This window comes from Cimex lectularius, unplaced genomic scaffold (genome assembly GCF_000648675.2).
Source record: "Cimex lectularius strain Harlan isolate CLEC.00 unplaced genomic scaffold, Clec_2.1 scaffold33, whole genome shotgun sequence".
Classification (NCBI taxonomy): domain Eukaryota; kingdom Metazoa; phylum Arthropoda; class Insecta; order Hemiptera; family Cimicidae; genus Cimex; species Cimex lectularius.
Genome location: NW_019392683.1, coordinates 2,406,921 through 2,429,554, shown reverse-complemented (window position 1 = coordinate 2,429,554; position 22,634 = coordinate 2,406,921). Strand labels below are relative to the sequence as shown.

Here is a 22,634-nt window from a genome sequence, read left to right as displayed (position 1 = left end):
CCTGGGGGCGTCGGTGGCCGCAAGGTTTAGTCTTTGACACGGCGCTCATCACAGTAAGGTAAAGGTCCGGGGTTCGAATCCAGCGGCCCTGCATTCGAACCCGACATACTTACAAATGGGCTTTTTTTCAAAAACACCGGCACCCTGGGGGTTTATATGACCTCTGCTGTTGCGAACCCTCGTAAAAAAATAAATAAATAATAAAAATAGAAAACCTGCCATGAAAAAAATATTCAAACAAAACTAAATTTTATATATTCACGTGAAGACTAAAGCCCTAAAAATTTATTAGTTCTTACATCAGAAATAAAATATTGTAATAAAACAGCAAATTGTAATAAAATTCACGTAGAAAAAAAATCGAGTCGACCACGTGTGTTTGTATTAATAAACATGTTAACCACATTTTATAAGCAGGCTTGAAGTTTAGTCAAGCCAAATTTGAACCAAGTATAATGTGTGTTTACATGTTACGATCTCAACAAATCTTTAATTAGGAGTAAGCAAACAAACAAGGTCTCGTAATTGAATGGACAAAATGGGAGCTTTCTCGTTAATCCAATCGTTTAACAGGTTTTCTGGAAGGATAAGCGATAATAGTAACTCTAAGAAAGCTGAAAGCTCCAAAATGGATCCTTGTCTCGTTACAAATAGATATTTTTTTCTGTTTGTCTTATACTTTACAATGGATTTTTATTTTTTATGTTTATCTATTAGAACCCAATGTGGACTTTTTGTTAAAAAATTTTGATTAAACAAATTTTTACAGCAGTTCAGTATTATGCACGATCCTTTTCCCGACATCATCGCCTAAAGCGTAAAGCAATTTTATTACAGTTTAAAAAAAATTTAAAACTAGAATCAACGATTACCAATCCGACATCTGGTTCGTTAATTGTAAAAAAAGTAAATTAAAAATTGTGAAACTTATTCGTGTAGTTTGAGGTAGAGAACATGAACATATGTAATTTGGTTGCTTTCGTTCGTCTTGATCCGCCTAGTCTCGCTGGTTTTGTGATTTCTTCATTTCTCCGTCTTCGTTGGTTGGTCTGTATGGTTTTAAGTAGTCATGTCCTTTCTACGAGTTTGGAAACAATGTCTCGTAATTGAACGGCCAAAATTTTGGGAATTTGGTTACTTTCTTGTCAACCCATTCGTTTAACAGGTTTTCTGGATCCCTAAGAATGTTCCAAAAATAGAACTTAGTTGCAAAAATAGATTTTTTGTGTGCATTTTATACTCTACATCGAATTTTTATTTATAATATTTATTGATCAAAAATTAATGTAGATTTAAAAAAAAACTTGATTGAACAATGTTTTAAAGCAAGAAACATTAGGTACGTATTAAACACCATCCTTGTTTCGTCATCATCGCCATAATAAAGATGATAAACTAAAATTAACAACGATCCAATATCTGGTTTGTATACAGTGTTGTATACTGTTCCAACTAAATTTTTGTTTATCCTCCTCGGACACCGTACTTCCTTTGTTATTGTTTTTTCTCGTCGTCCACCCCTGCCAATTAATAACTAAAAAATGATGATTTTTTTTACCAGCAGTTATTTTCTTTATAACAAAAATAAAGTGTAATGATTATTCGGAGATCGTGAGATACGGTCGGATGTGACGTAGGTTTTAGAAAACCATTTTCTTTATCGTGCCAACGTTTCGATCTTTATTGAGATCACCTTCAGGGCACAAAGTGTTTGTTTCTGCGTAATTGTGCTATTCTTGTGTGGCGTGTTGAGAGTGCCCGGCACCCATAGTGTAATAATACATTGCATTTTGCTATATCTAACTAAAAAATATTTTTCAATCTCTTAAAAATAAAATATGAAAAACTACAATATATAAAGCTACAGTGTTCTGCTCAACTAATAGCTAAATCGATGACATTTTTTTTTTTTCACCGGCGGTTATTTTCTTCATAATAAAAATAAAGTGTAATAATTCATTGCATTTTGCTACATCTAACTAAAAAATATTTTTTCAATCTCTTAAAAATAAAATAAGAAACAACTACAATATGTATTACCAATGATCTATTTTAATATATAACTATCAAGCAAATTGAAAGCAGTGTCAAAAAATATTGGTTTTCCTTTGGACTAATGATTAAAAGAAACACGTTTCTGCCACCACTTGTGCTAAATGTTCTGAAATGTTTTTTCACTTCCTATCATGAAGGGTGTGATGTATATAGAGGTTTATTTCTTACAAAAGATTTCAAGTGTATCGTGCTTTTGTCTTACTTTGCATAGCTTTTGGTTGTCTTCCAGATGAAAATAGAGTCGAAGCTCAATTTGGAATAGACTAGTTGTGCACTAACTGTTTCTTCTTTATTGTAATGCAAGGAATTTTGGATCTTTCAAGTCCTTAACAGGATTTTGGAGCGATAAGAATGTACAAAGGCTAAAAATGGATCTTGTTTCATTGAAAGAAATTTCTAGTTTATTAATTCCCATTCTTTATAATTTTATAATACACAATAGTAAGACCCTAAAGCAGCTTAGTTTACAAACAGAATGATTTTAATATCCAATTGCTTTTCGGTGTAGTGGAGAGTCCTAGTGCAAGATAAAGCTCTGAGGATAATTGTCGGTTTATCAAGGCAAACAGGAGTCAACCACAAGCACTATATTAAACATGTCAAGCAGAGTGTACAACCAGGCTTAGAATTAAGGGGAAAAAACGTGCGTTTAAATCAAACTAAATATTGCGAGATTTCTTTGTGTGTTCTGAAAGGTGATGAACTTGTAATTTGGTCGTTTTCGGTCCTGGACTAACGAATCTCGCTGGTTATGTCCGACGGACAGGGCTTTTCACGATCGTTAGGTGTGTGTGTTGTTGAGTCAAACGTCTCCTTTTTATGCGTTTGAAAAGAACAAGAGTTTTAGAGGAAAAATGTAATAAGTAGCAATATTATTTATACTTTGGTCCTTTTCGAACACCGTGGTCAGTGAAGAGAAAGTGTCCAAGTCCAACATTTCAAGGGCGACGTTTCTAACTGAGCCCATTGCGTCTGTACTGTAATCGTGAAGCTGCCATATTAAATATATATATNTATATATATTTTAGGCGATCATTATAATATATCGAGTTAGGACACTGTGGGGTCCATGGTGACGGGGTGACTGACGGCTCTGAGATTCGCGATAGCAAAGTTGGCACGGATTCAATTGGTGCACGTCATGTCATCCGATACGAGGATGTCCAACGTTTTAAACGCAGACTAGGCATCGTCGAATTTGCAAAATTAGGTCAGAGGATTTTTTTAAAATCTATCACGGTTGTATCGATCACGGGAAAAAGCGTTTCCGTCCATTTAGCACAAGTAGAAAAATACTACTTTTAATCTTTACTCCAAATGTATGTCCATGTATGTTTTGACATTGCTTTCATTTTGATTGATAGTTATATATTAAAATAATTCATTAGAGTTTGTGGTCCGATTGACCGAATAACTTTTTCAATTAATTAATCTTTATATAAGGTATTGGTTGAAATAAAAAAGTCAGTGTCACGAGTGAGATTCGAACCCACGATCCTCGGCTAAATTCGCCGCTACTCTACCACCAACTTCCCATCTCAACCCCTCCTTTCGAATTTTCCCTTCTTGTTGCCATTTTTCAAATGACGTGTAATCTATTCGATTCTCTTTCGTGAAGCTGTATTTCAGTTCACTTATTAAATTCATTAGATTTCGTGGTCCGATTGACCGAATAAAGTGTTTCAATTAATTAATCTTTGTATAAGGCATTGGTTGAGATAAAAAAGTCAGTATCACGAGCGGGATTCGAACCCACGACCCTCGGCTAAATAAGCCGCTGCTCTATCACTGGAGCTATTGTGACTTCGATCCACTCCACCAATGCCTTATATAAAGATTAATTAATTGAAAAATATTAAAATAATATTAATGAAATATACCAATATAACAAATCTTGAGATAAGACTTGCCAAAGTCAGTCTAATATTATAATATACCGTTGGAGCAATATGTACGCAAAATTGCAAAACAGACATAAGTCGGCTATTTTAAATCAACTATTACACAAATTTGCGATGAACGGTATAATTTTTCTCCAACTCAAATTATGAAAATATTAAAAAAAGCAGGTTCACTTTTCGTCCGGCTTTTTTTAGAAGAGAAAGACGCTACTCCCACACTGAGATCTTATCTGGGACTTGACTCCTTTGTTAAGATTATCAACCATGGAAGTCTTCATGCAGTCTTTGTTGCGCAAAAGAAAATCTTAAAATATTTTTCTGCCCAAAGATTCACTAATCTGATTATTAACTAATTCGCCAGTAAAATAAGTTAACTACGACAGAATTAACTTAATTACTGTAAGTAGATTGACTCTATGTGCTGTATCCTATTTTTATTAATTTTAACGTAATTATTTTGAACAACGATGAATGTTGCTGAGTTAAAAACCCTCCAATACGGAGGAATCTCTAGATAATTTAAGTTCGGGAAACGAGGACTCGACTGGCTTAATATAACTAACAGACACAACCAGCTACGCTAGGCGCACCAGGATGAAAGAAAATGGCGTTTTTCTTCTTAAACTAAACCATATATGTTCTTTCTAAACGAAAAGCAGGACACGACTGACTTAAAACTCACAGACTAACATCTGAATGTGGAGAAATGGAGAAACACACGTAACCGGCAAAACTTGCGAAGCTAGGTGGACAGGGTGGACGAAAGTGATGAAATCATTCATCGCTCTCTCAAACTGCACAAATAAATATGACAGTTTTTAATTTCTCTTGGAAAGCAAGTTTTGATTAAATTCTAAAGTCTGGTTGTAAAGTATGCTCCGTTTGTTTAAAATAATGCACGTGGTCGACTCTTGTTTACAGTATCCACAGATTTTAATTTTTCGCTCTGATTAATTGCCCATCACTCTTCGAAATGTGTTTGGATGTAAAGCCCCCATCTTATAACTAAGCTATTTCTACAATTTTGACCATTAATTTTTGCAAAATATAATGTATTTTCACACTTAAACATTAAAATAACTAAATATTGACGAAATTAAAATTTTAGTTGTTTTACGTTTTCACGTTGAGTTTTAGTTGAACAGGTGTGTCAGATTTTCATTTAGAAGCTAACAAAAGGCAAAGACAAAGGAAGACGAAAGTAGGATGGCCGAGGACGATCAACATGAATCCTTGATCATTAATAATAATTATTGCCTTTTTTATTATCTTAATTTTATCAATTGAACAAATATTTTTAATAAGCGTGTGGAGCTTCAAATTAAAATCAATTTTCACACTATTTTTACAATAAAGAAGCTAACGACCGTTGGAACGAAATTCTCCTCAATGTTTACTATTAGTTGAGCAGGTGATGAGGCAAGAAAAAAACAAAAAACAATGAAAGCAAGATTACAAAAGCACGAGGACGGCCAACTTACAAAGCTTCAATTCGAAATAAACCACTGTATAGAAACCAGATATTTGATCTTGATAATTGTAGGTTTTTTCATGTTTACAAGTTAAAAAAAAAAAATACAATTGCAATACTAAATAGTTCGTTGTGTTTCTTGACGATGACAAGAAAAGGATGGTGCTTATTAATACTGACCTAATGTATCATGCTGTAAAAGATTAAAACTAAGTTTTTAAAAATCTACATTAATTTTTGTTCAATTAAGATTATAAATAAAAATTCAGTGTAAAATGTAAGATAGACACAAAAAATATTTTTGTAACAGACAGGAAAGAATTTTTGTGCTTTGTACGTTCTCATGGATCCAGAAAATCTATTAAACGAATGGGTTGATGAGAAAGTATCTAAATTCCCATAATTTTGGCCATTCAATTACGAGACCTTTTTTCTAAACTCATAAAAAGGACATAACTGACTTAAAACCACACAGACCAACAGCTGGAGAAATGGAGAAACGCGTCTAACAGACCAAACCAACAATACTAGGCAGACCGGGATGAACGAACACGATCAAATTGCAAGTTCGTCTCTCCCTCAAATTACAAAAATAAAGTTCCCAATTTGGCTTCAAACTTAAATTTCGACTAAATTGTAAGTCTGATGGTCATATTTAAAATAACGCATGTGGTCGATCCTTGCCTACCTAGGTAATCCAACAATTTCCTCAGATTTAGGTTTTTTTAACTCTGATCAACCATAACACCCCCAAAATGTACTTGGATATAAAGCCCCTTATATTAAACTAGCTGTCTTGAGGCTCTAACATTTTAGTTTTAGATAAATAGAGTTTACACGATGTATTACACTGGTGTTTGAAATTCTTGTGATTTGTTGTAAATTCAGCATAATTTGAATTTAATACCACCCTTTTTAAAGAACACATTTTTTTTAATTAAACATCCATTTTTGTTTTCAACATTCGTCTTCATAAAACCTGTAAACTACGGACTTCACAATAAATTTTCTGTATGCCTACAATTTTGACCTATGCATTACGATACCATGTGTGTTTATTCCATTGGCAAAATAAGACAAAATAGAATGGATTTTTATACTTTAACTTTAAAATAAAGGAGTGAACTACTGGTGAAATTAAATTATAGTTGTGTTGAGCTTTTAGTTAGTTTTAATTGAGCCGGTGTGCCAGATTTCCATCTGGAAGACAACAGAAGACAAAAACACGATGTCCGTGGACGACAACTTGAAAAGTTTTAATTAAATAATCCACTAAATTCAACCTGTTTTCTTTTGAAAAAATATATAAATAAAACTGAAAAAATGCTGTATAGTAGCCTAATAAATTAAATTATAAAAAAATTGTTCAATAAATGATTTAACAAAGCTCTACATAAATTTCAGTTGATGAATGTTAACAATAAAATATATACTACTTGTAATATGAAAAAGATTGTTGGCTGTATTCACATGAGAGTCAGAAATCCTTGTGATTACTTAATTTAGCAAAATCTTTATTCCATTACATCTTCCTCTGAAAACATTTGGAAGGCTTTATAATATATTTTAAAATTATAATCCATTAAAAAACGAAGGGCTGTGCCAGGAATCGAACCCAGAACCGCTGGAGTGGCAAATACGTGTTGGATTCCCTAATCACTCGGCCACCGCGGTCCCTGCTTCGAAGGTAACTGTCGCTTCTGAGAAAAAAATAGCTACGGTTGTAACCACTTAAATATAGTTAACATTTGAAATTTGTTCATGGTGTTTGCAAATTATGATAAAATACAATGAATTTTCTATCCTTATTAAAAAAAAAAAAAAAAAAAAATACAACCACAGGTGGAACAATAAATATATTCGATATTGAGCCTTTAGCTGAGCAGATGTGGAGGGCAAGGAGAAAAAAAAACAAAGGCAAAGGAAGAAAGGAAGACAATAGAACGATGTCCGAGGACGACCAACTTAAAAAGCTCCAATTCGAAATAACCCGCTTTATACAAACCAAACATCGGATCTTGATCCTTCATAATTTTAGTTTCTCATGTTTCTATTAAAAAATAAAAATAAATAAATGGAATACTGTTTGTTATGATGTCATTCTTTGATTTAGGCAACGATGACGGTAAAAGGATCGTGCTGGAAACAGAACCAATAAATAAAAACTGTGTAAAAAAAGTTTTATGGGTTTTAATTGAAAGCTGTATTAATATCTTTTTAAAACTAAATATATAAGAAATGTTGAACCAAGTAAAATGTGTAACGAAACAGATCCATTTTAGTGCTTTTTACATGGTTAACGCTCCTGAAAACAAGTCATACAACTGTGTTGACCAGAAAGCTCCTAAGTTCGTACAATTTCGATAATTTAATTATAAAACCTCGTATGTTTATTTTTTTCATAATTAAATATTCATTAGGCTTATATTGTAAACACATAAATATTGCTGGTTGAAATTTGGTTTAATTCTAAATCTACTTGTTGACTACTTTGAATGTTTTATTTTTTAATACATAACAAAAAACTATTTTTAACGTAACATAGATCATATCCTGCTTTGAGCATTCCTTTCATCTTGGCGATCCAGGGAAATTGTCCGTATTCCGATCATTGTAAACACATTCTAAATATAGTAAATATTTGAGGTTTGTTTACCATGTTGGGAAAAAAATAGAAAAATATTTTCACAGTTTAGTTTTACAATAAAGGAGATAACCACTGGTGAAAATTTTCTTAGATTTTGAGCGGGTGTGCTTGATTTTCATCTGGTAGACAACAGTACGATGGCCGAGGACGGCCAACTTAAAAAGCTTTAAAAAATATATAATCCACTATATTCAAACCAGACATCGGACCATGATTATTGATAATTAGCTTTTTCATATTTAAAAAAATGCTGTTTGGTTGGATGTCATTGTCTGATTTAGATGATGATATCAGGGAAAAGGATCGTGTTTAATTATTAATTTTTATGTATGAAAATGGTTCTATTTTAGTAAATTACATTATCTGATATAATATATACGTTTATGTTTTATGATTGGCATGAAAATGCAGGCGGTATCGAAAGAAAGTTGGGTTTTAAACAAGATTTGAAGCCCCATCACTTAATGGCTTCGAGACATCTGCTCACTCAACCCGTCGTGTGCATGTAACATACATGTTTGTTAAACCAATTTTTCTTTCTTGATTGAATTAGGCGTTTTCGAGTATAACATGTTTCGAAACGATGATCATGTGATTAAAAAACGGGGCGTCCTGCGATGCTTTGTATCTCCCACGCGTCTCCACAAAACCGGTTCCAATAACGCCGGGCATGAGTTTCGTGTATGTGGAGTAGGGATGATGCTTCCGTTTACAACATTAATTCTTTCCCCCTACGGTTCGTTTTCCGCTCAGCAACGTCGCAAAGCATAGTCTTAATTTTGAATCGTAACGTCCCCTAGGAAAGTGAAGGTTGACGGAAGATAACACCATCAAGGCGGTTTAATTGCTTTCATTCAATTAACCGCTTAACTCGTACAAACATAGATAGAAAATAATATGCAGGAAAAGCCGTCTGGTCGTTTCCGATCATTTCTGGGCAGTTCGACGGGTTCCGGCTTCTCGCCATCTTCAATGGTTTCCAAGTCGTGACTTTAATTGATTTTTCTGAAATGTATTTTATAACAAAACCCACTCTGAAGATAGCGAAAACTAGATAGACCAGGATGGGCTGAAACGATCAAATTGTAGTAGGTCCATCGACTCGCAGACCCAAAGGGCTATCACATCATCATCTCTCTCTCTCTCTCTCTCTCTCTCTCTCTCTCTCTCTCTCACACACACACACACACACACACACACACACACACACACACACACATGCTCAAAATGTGATCTTGTAGCTTCGACGTTTTAGTTCATCCTAGTAAACCGGTTCTTGCTATTTTGGCCATATGCGTTTCGGCCTTTTGCTATCTTCATTGGTGGGTTCTTGATGAACTTGATATTCTTGCCAGCAAATGTAACAACTATTCGACGATATCTACGGACTTGCAGAATTACTTTCAATTCAACCCTGATAAATGGCACTTAAATAACTTAAACGTTTGTAGTGTACTCGGCGCATCTAACAGCCTCGATAGTCCAGCCTTCCGAATTTTTCTCACGGAAAATAAAATTATTGTTGTGATTTTCTCATAAGGACATAATCTCAAATTGTTATTTGAGGGTCAATGGGGCCAATGATTGTTTCGTGAGGTCTGTGACTCCTCGGACATCCTGCCGGACGCGAGCCCCACCAGGGATTCCTCTCAACGTAAATAGTCTTAACGTGATTTAAGGCGCGGTTGTTTCCTTTAAAAAAAAGACGGAATTGCCAGATCCGTTTATTTTCGTTACCGGGTTTCCTCAGAGGGGCAAAAGGAAGTATGTACCAAAGTTTGTCTTGTGGTATTCTTTTCATTATTATTATTGTTTTTAGATTCAAAGTTTTAATTTTATGCCTTCCTCATTGGTGATGATATCAGCAATGATTAAAACAGTAGTTATGCAATTTTCCACCTTATTCTTTAAGATGACTCACCCGCCTACGGTCTTTTTTGTCTGCTTGATAGCGTTAATGCGTTTTCTTTTCCTATTTGTGGCGTGAAGTTTCTACTTTTAACTGCCCCTCAAATGGGTTAAACTAAAAAAATACAATATAATGTATTCGGAGTGAACAAAGGAATCACAAATAAAAAACATGTCTGAAAACTTAACATTTACTTGTTTCCTCCTCTCACCCTCTTTCTCTCTCTCTCTCTCTCTCTCTCTCTCTCTCTCTCTCTCTCTCTCTTTCTCTCTCTCTCTCTCTCTTTCTCTCTCTCTCTCTCTCTCTCTCTCTCTCTCTCTCTTTCTCTTTCTCTCTTTCTCTTTCTCTCCCCCACCTCCTTTCCTCTCTTATTCTCTCGCTCTAACAATTAATATTCTATCTTTCAACTAATCCCACAGCCACATACGCCAACATAATGAAATAAACAAGCAGTCCCTTTCTCTTTCCCTCTCACTCTCTCTTTCTCTTTTGAACTCGCAACCTGTACTCTCTTAATCACTCCCTCTTTTTCTTTTTCTCCTTCACACACACTTACTTTTGATTCGTTTCACGAACACACTCTCCCTTCTCTTTCTCTCTCTCGCTCTCTCTTCCACTCACGCTCTCTTTTTCTTTTGAACCTACAACCTCGACTTACTCAGTCACTCGCTTCTTTTTCTCCTTCACACACACTCTTACTTTCATTTGTTCCGTTTCACTTACTCACTCACTCCTTTCTTATCTTTCTTTCTCTCTACCTCTCTTCCACTCACTCTCTCTCTTTTCCTTTTGAACTCACAACCTCGACTCTTTCAATCACTCGCTTCATTTTCTTTTTCTCCTTCACACACACTCTTACTTTCTTTCGTTCCGTTTCACTCACTCACTCACTCACTCCCTCCCTCTCTCTTTTTCAAATTTTCACAATAACAGTGCGTCAATTACTTTTGTCAGTAGTTAGCAGCAATTATCTCAGCTCTGAAGGGCACCGTGCCAAAATGGAACATTTGTTGTTTTTACCTCGAAGCCAGGATTGACATTTGTTTACACACAAGACAAAGCTTAACGATATCATCTTTTTGGCGTAGATTAAAGCTGATATATTTTTTAACTTAACCAAGTGAAAAAACTGAGTCATGTAAAGCTAAATATTTGCTTGCTTTAATTATTCTCTGCAGAGTCTGAATTATAAATTTGAAATGTACGAAGTAGTGTCATTTGTTCTTCTTCTATAATTTTAAACAAGTGGATAAATAAATAGGCCACGATTTCGGGCTTTTCAGATCATTGATTTCAGTATATAAACAAAATGCGATTTTTTGCTAAAGACAAAACAGTTGTAAAACGCGTGATAAACAATATTTCCTAGTCAATTGTGTTGTGTTAAACGAAGCTTTGACCTGCATAGGAATAACGCGATTGTTCTCTCTTCGTCAATTGAACGCGTGGTTTTTCAACAGCGTTCAGCCTCAGCTGCACAATTGAGAAAAATTTTGTAGTTTATAACACAAACTGAAAAAAAAACAAAAACAATCAAATTTAAATTGCGGAAAAAGAACAATATATTTTGAAACACGCCGAAATACTGGACGGCAAAAAGAAGCGTTTGGTATTCAATCAACCTATCAGATGGACGTCACGGGAAACAATAGATTGGCGAATAATAGCCGGAAGAAAGGATATGTGGCGGTATGTGACCGGAAAATGACTTGTATAGAATTCAACGAGTTAGAATTAACAGAATAATTATAAATTTATATTATAATTTAAAACTTTTTAAAAATTTTATATAGTATGAGAACTCAGGCAAACTTTGGACGTACAGGATCTTTGATCTTTTCAGTGTTAAGAACTCGTTACTTTACTTAATTAGTGTATTCACGCTGTGATAGTCATGTTAATCATATTAAGTGGGTTTAATTTTAGAAGTTTCGTGAAGCAAGTCTGAAGTACGCTCGACATAGTCTGGGGTCTGCTGATCGTTGTGTAATTGCGCTATTTTGTAAACTCTTTTAAAGTTATGCTATGATTTACTTAAATATTTCTTTCTTATAAAAGAAGTGTTCACCAAGGAATCAGGAAGGAGAAAAACGGAAAGTTGAAAAAGGAATGCTCCAAATTGTGTCAGAGCAGTATAAAATTCATTGCCATCAAGGGATTTTTGAAAAGATAATCCACCAATTTTGCCTTTTAACTTATCATTTGCATTAAAAAAACAATTAAGGGTTATTAAACATAAAGAAGAAGTCATAAAACATTTACGCAATCATATAAACTTCGTGTTCACGTTAGATTCATTTAGCTGATGAAAATCTCGAAAGGTCGTTCACCTATAGGTTTCGTACAATAATATTGCATAGTACGTCTAACAGCTACAATTGCTGCGTCTATAACTTAAATATCTTCAAGACAGACTGTGTTAAATGAGAAAAAAAATCTGTTGATAAATTTTTGAATTGTATTGACATTTGTTTAGATGCAAATCTCGTAGTGCAGTAAAATATGATCGTTTCTTAATAGCACAATATCAAATACAACACGATATAACGTTTCTTGAAAAATCGAAATATCCACACGAGATGGGCCCTTATTAAATAAGCGATCGAATTTTTTTTTCTGTATAAAAATCTGATACGTTTTGAATTAAATTGAGACATTTAGCCAGACGAAAACCTTGCAAGTGCAATAAAATATAATCGTTTCTTAATAGCGCAATAACAAATATAACATGATGCAACGTTTCTTGAAAAATCGAAATATCTACACGTGCTGAGCCTTATTAATTAAGCGAACAAAATATTTTTCTGTATAACAATCTGATACGTTTTAAATTACATTGATGACATTTAGCCAGATGAAAGTCGCGTAAATGCAGTAAAATAAAATCGTTTCTTAATAGCACAATAACAAATATAACACGGTACAACGTTTCTTGAAAAATCTAAATATCCACACGAGATAGGCCTTAATAAATAAGCGAACAAAATATTTTTCTGTATAAAAATTTGATACGTTTTGAATTACATTGAGACATTTAGCCAGACAAAAACCTTGTAAGTGCAGTAAAACGTAATCATTTCTTAATAGCACAATAACACATAAAACACGATACAACGATGCTGGAATAAACTGAAATATGAGATGGATTACTGATTTATGTAAGCTCAAGTCTGCACGGATGTATCAATTTCTGTAGTACACCCATTTAATTCGGGAGCGATTAATTTGAGCAAAAAATGGTCTTATAGAAACTCCAAGTGTATTTTGGCTAGGAATCGCATGGTAGTAACATATTTTACATAACTTTCTCATCTAGCTTGGAAATGATACTAACTTTGTTATTTTAAAAGATAATCCCATATTTTTATGGTACAATTCAATTCTAGAGCTTATTTTATGCCAGTTTTACTGAAAGGAAAATATTGATGGGATAGAACATTTCTGAGTTATGCCCGACGGAAGACGCGTGAGGAGGTATGCTTTTTCTAAGAAGGTGGCCCTCTCCGTTTTACACACATGCTCAGAGTTGAGCCTATCACTTCCCGCAGTTCTCCGAACGGTAATTCCAGCTTTGGTAATTTACAATGAATTACCGGCAGGGTACGAGAGTCACCTGGGTCAGATCTAGGTCTTATCCGACCAGCCGCCGAGGTGTGCTCCGGGAACTACAAAAGGTTAGGTCATTTCAACATAGAACGCAGTCAGTTTCTAAATCCATTCACACTCTCACTTACTCTTAAAGACTTAAAGACTTCTTTCTTATTTACATAACTAACCTAATCAGGGTTGATACTCAGTATTCCGCCATCGACCCTCACACTGCACATTTACGCTAATAAATGCATTCACTCTCAATACACGCTAGGGTCACAAAACTAGCATTACTATATGCAATAATAAATCCTGTTTCCTACAAGAATAGGAACAAGGGACAGAAACACTTGCTGCCGTGCTCAAGCACTATTCTTATAGCGGTATTCCTACACGCTCTCTATATGGAGCCAAGGAATTGCAACCTTCAACTAGGTGGCACATTTTCTCCGCATGTCGGATACACACGTGGGCTCGCATCGCCTTTCCTTAATCGGGTGAGGATTATCCTTTTTGTATGAGTCAGATCCTCTAACAATAGCACACCGAGAGCACAATAACACATTTAACACGACGTTGCTCCAATAATCTAAATATCGACACAAGAAAAGCTTTGTTCAATTTAAAAAAGGTATTTTCCTGGATACTAACCTGATTTTTTTATTTTTAAAACAGTACTGTTTAATAAATTATAAAAATTTTCAATAATTGAAACCATTTTTACTCAAATTCTTATCATTTCTGTCCAAAAGTTTTACTTTAGTTTAATATTAGTTTATTTTGTTCAAAATTGCCTGTATTGCAAGTTTCACTTATTTTTTTCTTACCTCCCCTCTCATTAAAAAAAAACGTTAAATTTGAATAATTCTGAATCGACAAGAAATAATGGTAATCTGAACTCGTTGATTCGCCGAATATCCTTTGGTGATGTCGCAAGCTGAGAAGGATGAAATTTTCGCCGCATCGCCAATAAAATACGATCCGTCTCGTTGTCATGGGGAAAAGCGAATGTTCACCGTTGTGGGTTGTTTTTCCTCGTAGACTCCTGTCAATTGATCCAATTTGTTGTCTGTATATGCTAACATTGACCTTTTTGTCCTTGTGAAGAACTTTATGTTAAAGCATTCCCGGTCATCTGTGGACGGAGTGCGACCTAATGTGGTCTTGGCATCCCCCACGGAACGCCAAAGTTTCTTTAAACTATGTAGTAAGGTTTTAGGGTAGTATTTCCGTCGGCTCTTGAGTATCTAAAACTATTGTTTATTTAAATTTAAACTTTAGAAATTCATTAATTTTGATTTAAACGTTGGAGAAAATATCTTAACTTGGCAACCTACTGACGTCTCTCTTCATAGCAGCGTATTTTTCCTTTGTTGACTATAGCTCATTTAAAAATAAAACACATTTTTAAAAATGAGAAAGCGATGGTAAAAAAGATAAAAAGATCGATTGGACCCTTTAGTATTAAAGGAATTGTAATCAGCATCTTTTCAATCTTCTATCTTCTTTCGCTTTAGTCACTTTTTCTCTTTCACTTTCTCTTTCTCATACGACAATAATCTCACTGATTAAGCCGTTTTCATGTGGATGTCATAGTCTCCAGGTACAAATGGATCGATATATGTGCCGACCTGAGGTTCCCTGCGCCCTGAACCGGCTAAAAATAACCGTTTGCTTCCTGAAACGGGATAAATAACTGGAGTTAAATAAACGCGAGGGGGTTGGGATCCGAAGAAGATCAATATCCCTAGCTGGTTGCTTTCTTCCTCTCCTAATCTCTCTCTATGTCTGGGCTAATCAACAAAAACCAACAGGGGTTAAAACGGACGGTTTTATCCAGCAGTAGGCTTTTGTATTCCCACAACAATTCAATTTGAGATAAAATAATGGGCGCCTCTGACAATTTGAATACATGACTATATGACTGGTAAAGTAATTTGACTAATTATTTTTATTGGAAAAGAAAAAGCTCTGTATATAAATTTATATGTGTCCAGCCTTATTTGAAGAGCGTTTATTCGTTGACCGAGAAAATTACTTTTTAACAACTGAATTTTTTAAACAATTCAACCATTTAACTCTTTTATTCAGAAATAAAACTAATCTCTCTCTCTCACTTTTTCTTTGTCTGACTCCCTCTCTTTTTCTCTCACTCACTCTCTCTTTCTTTCACCGTTTTTTCTTTTTATTATTTATGTATTTATATATTGTATTTTGCTTGTAATTTCTTATATTTATTTAAATTTATTTTTACGTAAACACTTCTACTGTCTTCCTGTATCTACCACTGTAAAACCGCCTGTTTCTTATTACCTTATATATACATTTTAATAAAAAGTATTTCAACAAAAAATTATTCTCTCTCTCTCTCTCTCTCTCTCTCTTTCTCTCTCTTTCTCTTTCTCTCTCTCTCTCTCTCTCTCTCTCTCTCTCTCTCTCTATCTATCTTTCTCTCTCAGTCTCTTTATTTTTAAGTGTATTTGTTGGTATATATTCGTTTCTATGTTTATTTTTTTATATATTTTCATTTGCATNTTATTTTTTTTAAATAATAATTGCAATATATTTGTTTCAGGGATATTAACGTCATGCATCTACCTAAATTAAGAAGAAAGACATTCGTCCTACAACTTTTGTGGTAAGAGAATTTGACCTGTATCCCTTGACACATTTTATCGAACGTTTAAATTTTAATCGCAATCCTTAATTTTTTTTTCTTTTAAAACGATTTTTGGTTCTCAAGTAAATACGCCTTGGCTGTTGTTAATGTTTGATGTCTCAATTATACAATGTACTCGATAAGAAACGTAGGAGGAAACGCGTAGAAAATTAAGAATGGGTGTTAAAAGGTTTACTAAATCATCCGGCCTAATTGCATTTTGTCTTCTCTAAATGGGACGTTTCCCTAATTCGCGGCCCCAAACAAAGTGCAAAAATAACTAATACAATTGGCCTACCTATTTTCCAGACGTGATGACTAATTCTCTCAACGAGCGGCTGTTATTTACGGTTTGGATGGTTCGATTCCAATATTTTTCGGCGTTTATTCGACCGTGTTCTGGTCGTATTTGCCACATCTGGTCCGTTTTTCTCTCACTCACCCGGTGTTTAATTTGGACAGAGATGCCTTTCAGCCCGACGCCTGAAGAACGGTAAACATTATATGGAGTCAAAACACATATCTTAATTAAGGCGTGTACCTGCCAGGTTTTGGAGAACTACCAACAGATCTGTTCGAAAAATTCGAACGTGGTAAAGAATGAGAGAAAAAGTGCAAACGAGAGTGAGAGGGCAGAGTAAAAAAAATAGGGTAAGAGATTGAAAAAGAAAAAATTTGAGGAGGGGAAAAAGGTAGAATGCGAGAGTGAGAGTGCGAGGAAGAAAGGGAGAGTGTGAGTAAGAGAGAACAAATAAATAAATATAAATTTTTACATATGCTTTTTGTCTAATGACATCAATTTGTTTCTGCCAAACCAAATTTGATGAAATGTAAACACCAAGACTTTTTACATGTATTTTAATTGTTAGCTTCATTCTGTCTAGAATTATTTTTATTTTCGGCATTTTATTTATTTTATTAATAAATTGAACATTCCTTAATATTATGCATGAACTCTTATTTGGATTCAATTTTAATCCATGGTTTTTACTTCATTCTGATATACGTTTTATGTCTTCATTTTTATTCTTTACGGATTCACCTGTTTTCTAACTCGCTATCTTTATACATATTTAGATCAGCAGCAAATATATACATTAACTGCTTTTCATTATATTAAATATTTGGTTGACATTTAGGGAAAAAAAGATCATAACCCCATTATATTTTGTGGTCCGATTGACCAAATAATTCTTTCAATTAATTAATCTTTTTAAGTAAAGTATTGGTTGAAATGAAAAAGTTAGTGTCACGAGTGGGATTCGATCCCACGACCTTCGGCTAGCCGGAATCTCCATTTACCATTTTTACGCTCTGCTTTCTAGTACTTAGATATGATTTAAAAAATAAAATTTACTTATCGGATAATTCAATTAATTTTAAAATTTTAAGTAATAGTGCATTGTGTATTACATTGTTGAAGACACTGCTAAAATCAATTATAGATAGATAGATAGATAGATAGATAGATAGATAGATAGATAGATAGAGAGAGAGAGAGAGAGAGAGAGAGAGAGAGAGATCTTAAGAGATAAGTACCATAAAGAAAATGAAATAGATAGAAAAGGAGAATGAGCACTAGAGAGAAAGGGAAGGAAGGAGAGAGAGAGAGAGAGAGAGAAGGGGAGAGTGAGAGAGAGAGAGAGAGAGAGAGAGAGAGAGAGAGAGAGAGAGAGAGAGAGAGAGATCTTAAGAGATAAGTACCATAAAGAAAATGAAATAGATAGAAAAGGAGAATGAGCACTAGAGAGAAAGGGAAGGAAGGAGAGAGAGAGAGAGAGAGAGAAGGGGAGAGTGATTGAGAGAGAGGGGGTGCGAAAGAGAGAGAGGGGTGGGAAAGAAAGAGAGATCCAAAGAGCTAGATTTGTACTAGAAAGAAAATGAAATAGATAGAAAGAGAGAATGAGAGAGAGAGTGAGAGAGAGAGAGAGTGAGCGGGGGAAAGGAAGAGAAGAGTGATAGGAAGAAAAAGGAAGAGCAAGGGAAAGCCGAACCATATTTGAAGCAAGTGTGAGTGGGGAAGAGAGTGAGCAAAATGCAAAATAAAAGTTGAAAGAGGAGAAATGTGAACAGGGGAAGAAAAGAAAGAATGATGGGGTGTGAGTGGGAGAAAGAAAGTGAGAGACAGTGAGACTGAGAGAAAGGGGGAGTGAGAGACAGAGTGAGAAAGAGAGAGACAAAGACGAGAGATACAGACAGATCGGTGTTTTTGGAAAAAAAAAACTATTTATAAGTATGTAGGGCCGCTAGATTCGAACCTAGGACTTTCACCTTACAGTGATAAGCGCCGTGTAAACGCCTAAACCGTTGCGGCCACCGACGCATACTGTTAGTGTTTAATAGTGAGGAAATTAGATGGTGTGAAAAGATTGAGCGGAGAATGGACCACCAACATACATTTTCACAGGAGATCCGGTCTACGAATTATCATCACTTTAAGCGTCGAGCCGAATCTCGTCATAGACCAAATTAGCAGCGAGAAGAAGCAAAAGATGATAAACGACGCAACCACTGACAACGTGGATCCGCTCAACAACGCATTTAACTCTCTTCATAAGTGTACAATCCCGTTGGTGATTTGGTTTTTGTTTGAGAACAAAGCCAGAACACATCATTAGAGAGTGTTTGGTTAGACGGTATCACTCTTGAGATGTTTTTCGTGAAGTCCTCGCCTTGAACAGCGGTCATACCGGAACGAATTTTTATCGAACGTTCACTTAGCACGTCTCCCTCTTTCAACCCCAGCTTCTTTTCATGAAAGCCTTTCATTTACAAATATTCCCCCCTGACGTGTTATCTTTATTCCTTTAACCCTTAAAAGTTCTTGGTTTATCTTTTTATAACACGTTTTAATTGCTTAATTAAAAATTAAAACCTTGTACCTTCATCTGCCAACAAAAAATTCATAAATTTTAATTAAGTTAACGTTTTTCGAATCAGATCATGTAGAAATCCGTCCTACTCTCTGTTGAGATAGTTAACAATTAGTTATAATTTAAAACATATACTCTCAAACGTATAAAATGGACACGACTGATTAAATAACACACAGAACAACCTCAAGAAGTTGGTGAGATGCTGAAACATGGATGATCGATCAAGCTGCTATACTACTAATAGCATTCCTCTTGTTTCTTCAATAATAAGTTTATAAACAAATGATACTAACAGTTTTTTTCTTTAAATAAAATTATTGGCAACATGTTTTGTAATAATAAGCATTCTATATTTAAAGATTTTCATAGTCAATAGAAATTAAACACAATCCTCCATCATAGAATGGAACCAAAAAAAGACGAAAGGAGGAATGGATAAACTCTAGAGGTGCTTGAGACAGTAAGCTTTGCTAAAACACCCTCGCCAAGACTGGCAAAATCATTGCTACAGTTAGGGTCTAATGTCAGGGGCAACAGGACTACTTACGGTCACTGACATCTGCGAAAACATCTACACATGGGTATACTCAATTATAGCTCTTCTGCTGATGACATCAAATATTGTAGGTTACGTAATGACTAGGAGAATCATCCATATCATCATCGAATGCGAAGACAACCAGGGATCCAATTAAAACCCAGGGAAATCTTTTTAAAAAGATAGTTCCTACTCACAGTTAGTTGTTTTGAACGATCCGGATTTCAAACTTACAGCTCCTTCAACTTGATGATGAGCTGTAAGTTTGAAATCCGGATCGTTGAAAACAGATAACTGTGAGTAGGAGCTATCTTTTTAAAAATATGGAACAACACACTCCACCATTTATCTAATTTCTAACTAAACTTCTAACTATTTCTAACCCAGAGAAAGTAATTGTAGCAACGGCAGTCAATGACCTAGTACTTCTTAAGAGAAAGATCGGTAGTGAACTAAGGAACAGAAAACCCCACTTCCTACTATCCATCATCATCATAATAGAAGTTATCTTAATTTCCAATTAAGCATTTGACATTTAATGAAAGAAATATTCAAATATTTGTTAGATCAAATTTAAAATCGGGCTTGTTTTATGGCATGTTCAAACACTGTAGTTGATTCGGACGTTTACTTCATATTTTTGTACCTCCAGACCAAGTATGAAAAGTGAACTTGACGTTTCAAGGTGTATATCATGAGAGCGGGTTTAATTTAGACGAAGCCCCGTATAAAGTTTGTCGTTAAGCCTTTTCGTGCCTGCCGCAATTCGTAAACGCGTTCCCCTGATCTGACTGTTCCGTGCCGTCAAGTCAAGGCCTGTCTTTTAAAAAAACCTCAAAGTCATCTATAATCCGGATTTCATTTTCGCTTATTTACAACTTTACGTGCCTATTTTATTGGGTTTTGTTAAGTAAGAAATGAAAATTTGTGTTGTATACAAATGTTCCCTCTCCCCGAGTGTTTATCTTATTTTTTACAAACATCAATGTTATGTATCCGTCTTTTAAAAGAATTATAATCAGTCTTACTTTTAATTTATTGATGATTTGCGGAAAAAAATTATATCTACCTCACAAATCCGCATTTGTCTTTTTGCACTCGGTCATAGCCACGGAAACTACAAATTAAAATTTCTTTCGGTGAACATGCATTTTGAAAGAAAGAACCGTGCACCGTTGGTTTGGAAAAATTCGGTCTGGCGACATTAGTTGCAAAAAACAAAGGATGTTGGTATAAAAAATTAGAAGATTTAGTTATTTGGTTGTCTTGCCTCTCCCAAATTACCCTACAAGTAAGGAGCATCACAGGTTGTTTGGGAAAAAATAGCAACAGAGCACGTTATGGCCGAAAAAGGTTGGACAATGAAAGTTTAAACAGTTATAGAATTTGGTTATTTGGTTGAATAATGATTCTCTAAAACTGCTTTGTAAGTAGGGGCGAAGCTTGGAGTAAATGCTATGTTTTCCAGGCATCTCCAGTAGTCTTGAAGAGCTACTTGTTTTCCAGACACCTTGATGCTTTGAAAAAACATGAAAGCTGGAAACATAGATACAGCATGAATTGGCGTATGCCCAGTTGCTTACTCGATTCGAAATTTGCTCTTCGCTCCTGTTGTACACAATATATAGGCCTTTCTTGTAACTTTCGGTGATCTGTGATGAAAAGTTGCTATTAAAGGACCACTGGACAGTGGTTTGGTGATTGTGACCCAATATTCTTGACGATTCCAGTTTGTTGGAATCTATTATTACTTGTTGATTTTGACTTTAGCTACCTAGCCAAGGACGTTGAAACCGAAAGTTTAGAGGATTTGGCTGTCTGCCTTGCCTTTCCCATAATGCTCGGGAATCAAGAGCCATGACTGTCTTTGTGTACTTGGTAAAACAACAAGCTAAAAACCTATGCAGCGGGAATTGAGGTCCTGTTACTTACTTTATTCGGAACATGCTCTTCACATTTGTTGCACAACATTTTAAGCCTTTTTGCATCGTTTGGTCACTTGATGAAGAATAGGTGTTATACGAAACCTAGAAGAACTGGACGAAGTGATAATGAGGAGAAAGATGAAGAATGAGAATGAGAGAATAATAAAGTGACAATACCTCAACTTATCAAACCATTCCTACACACCCAAAAAAGTGATGATTCCATTTTTCTGTAGTTTGGCTGGGGTTCAACTATGTCGACCTTAGCAAGAAAAGATTGACCTAAGAGTTGGACAAGTAATGTTTGAATTTATCTATCTTGCCATTCCTTATATACACCTGAATCAAGAGCTATAATTGTTTCTAGGCATCTTAAGGAACTTGGAAAAATCAGAAGCTAGGTATTCAGTATAAATTGACAGAGGCTAAATGCTCTCTGAATTGATTTTATTACTGCCTGTTGGAGTATCGTTGGTTTTTACACAGTCGGACTATGTACAGTTAGATAATAATGGCCTATGCTTAATACAAACCCACGCTCAAAAAAGGTGACGATTTTAGTTTGTTAGACTGGTAGAATACACCATTCCTTTTGGTCAGTTACTGTTAGCAGTTGTTACCAAAAGGTTCCCTCTTTTTCTGAAGATCTTTTTAAAAAAAAGACCAGAAACAAACGGCCTGTTTCTGACAACATTCGCCCCCATTGGTCCATCTGTAAATGGAAGTCCTTCTACACCCTCCGTATCCCCGACTAACTTTCACTTTTTTCAGACTTCAGATAACTTTTTAGATATTTTAAAACGAATATTCACAAAAATTTATAATATGGGGATAGAAAAGCTTATTCCAATGAGGGTGAAATTGAAGTTTATTTTTTCTAATGTAAAGTATCTTTCCAATTTATTGTCGGTTTATAACTTAAACTAACTCTTTCACTGATATTTCATTCTTGATGTGATAGCATATAAATAATTTTATTTCACTTGAACTATTTATATTCCGGCAATTCGAAGCGTCGTGCGGCTTGATATGCGAACATTCGATATGGACACTTTGTCGGAG

General features: G+C 34.9%; 1 protein-coding gene across 8 annotated transcripts in view; it reads left to right on the top strand.

Annotated features, from left to right (window-relative positions):
• Positions 1-22,634, top strand: part of LOC106662482 (Ca(2+)/calmodulin-responsive adenylate cyclase) — an 89,079-nt gene that overhangs the window by 19,131 nt on the left and 47,314 nt on the right. For all 8 annotated transcript variants that reach the window (XM_014386602.2, XM_014386607.2, XM_014386608.2 and 5 more), the window contains exon 2: positions 16,150-16,212. The gene's annotated coding sequence lies outside the window, so the exon portion shown is untranslated. The remainder of the gene's footprint in view (positions 1-16,149; positions 16,213-22,634) is intronic.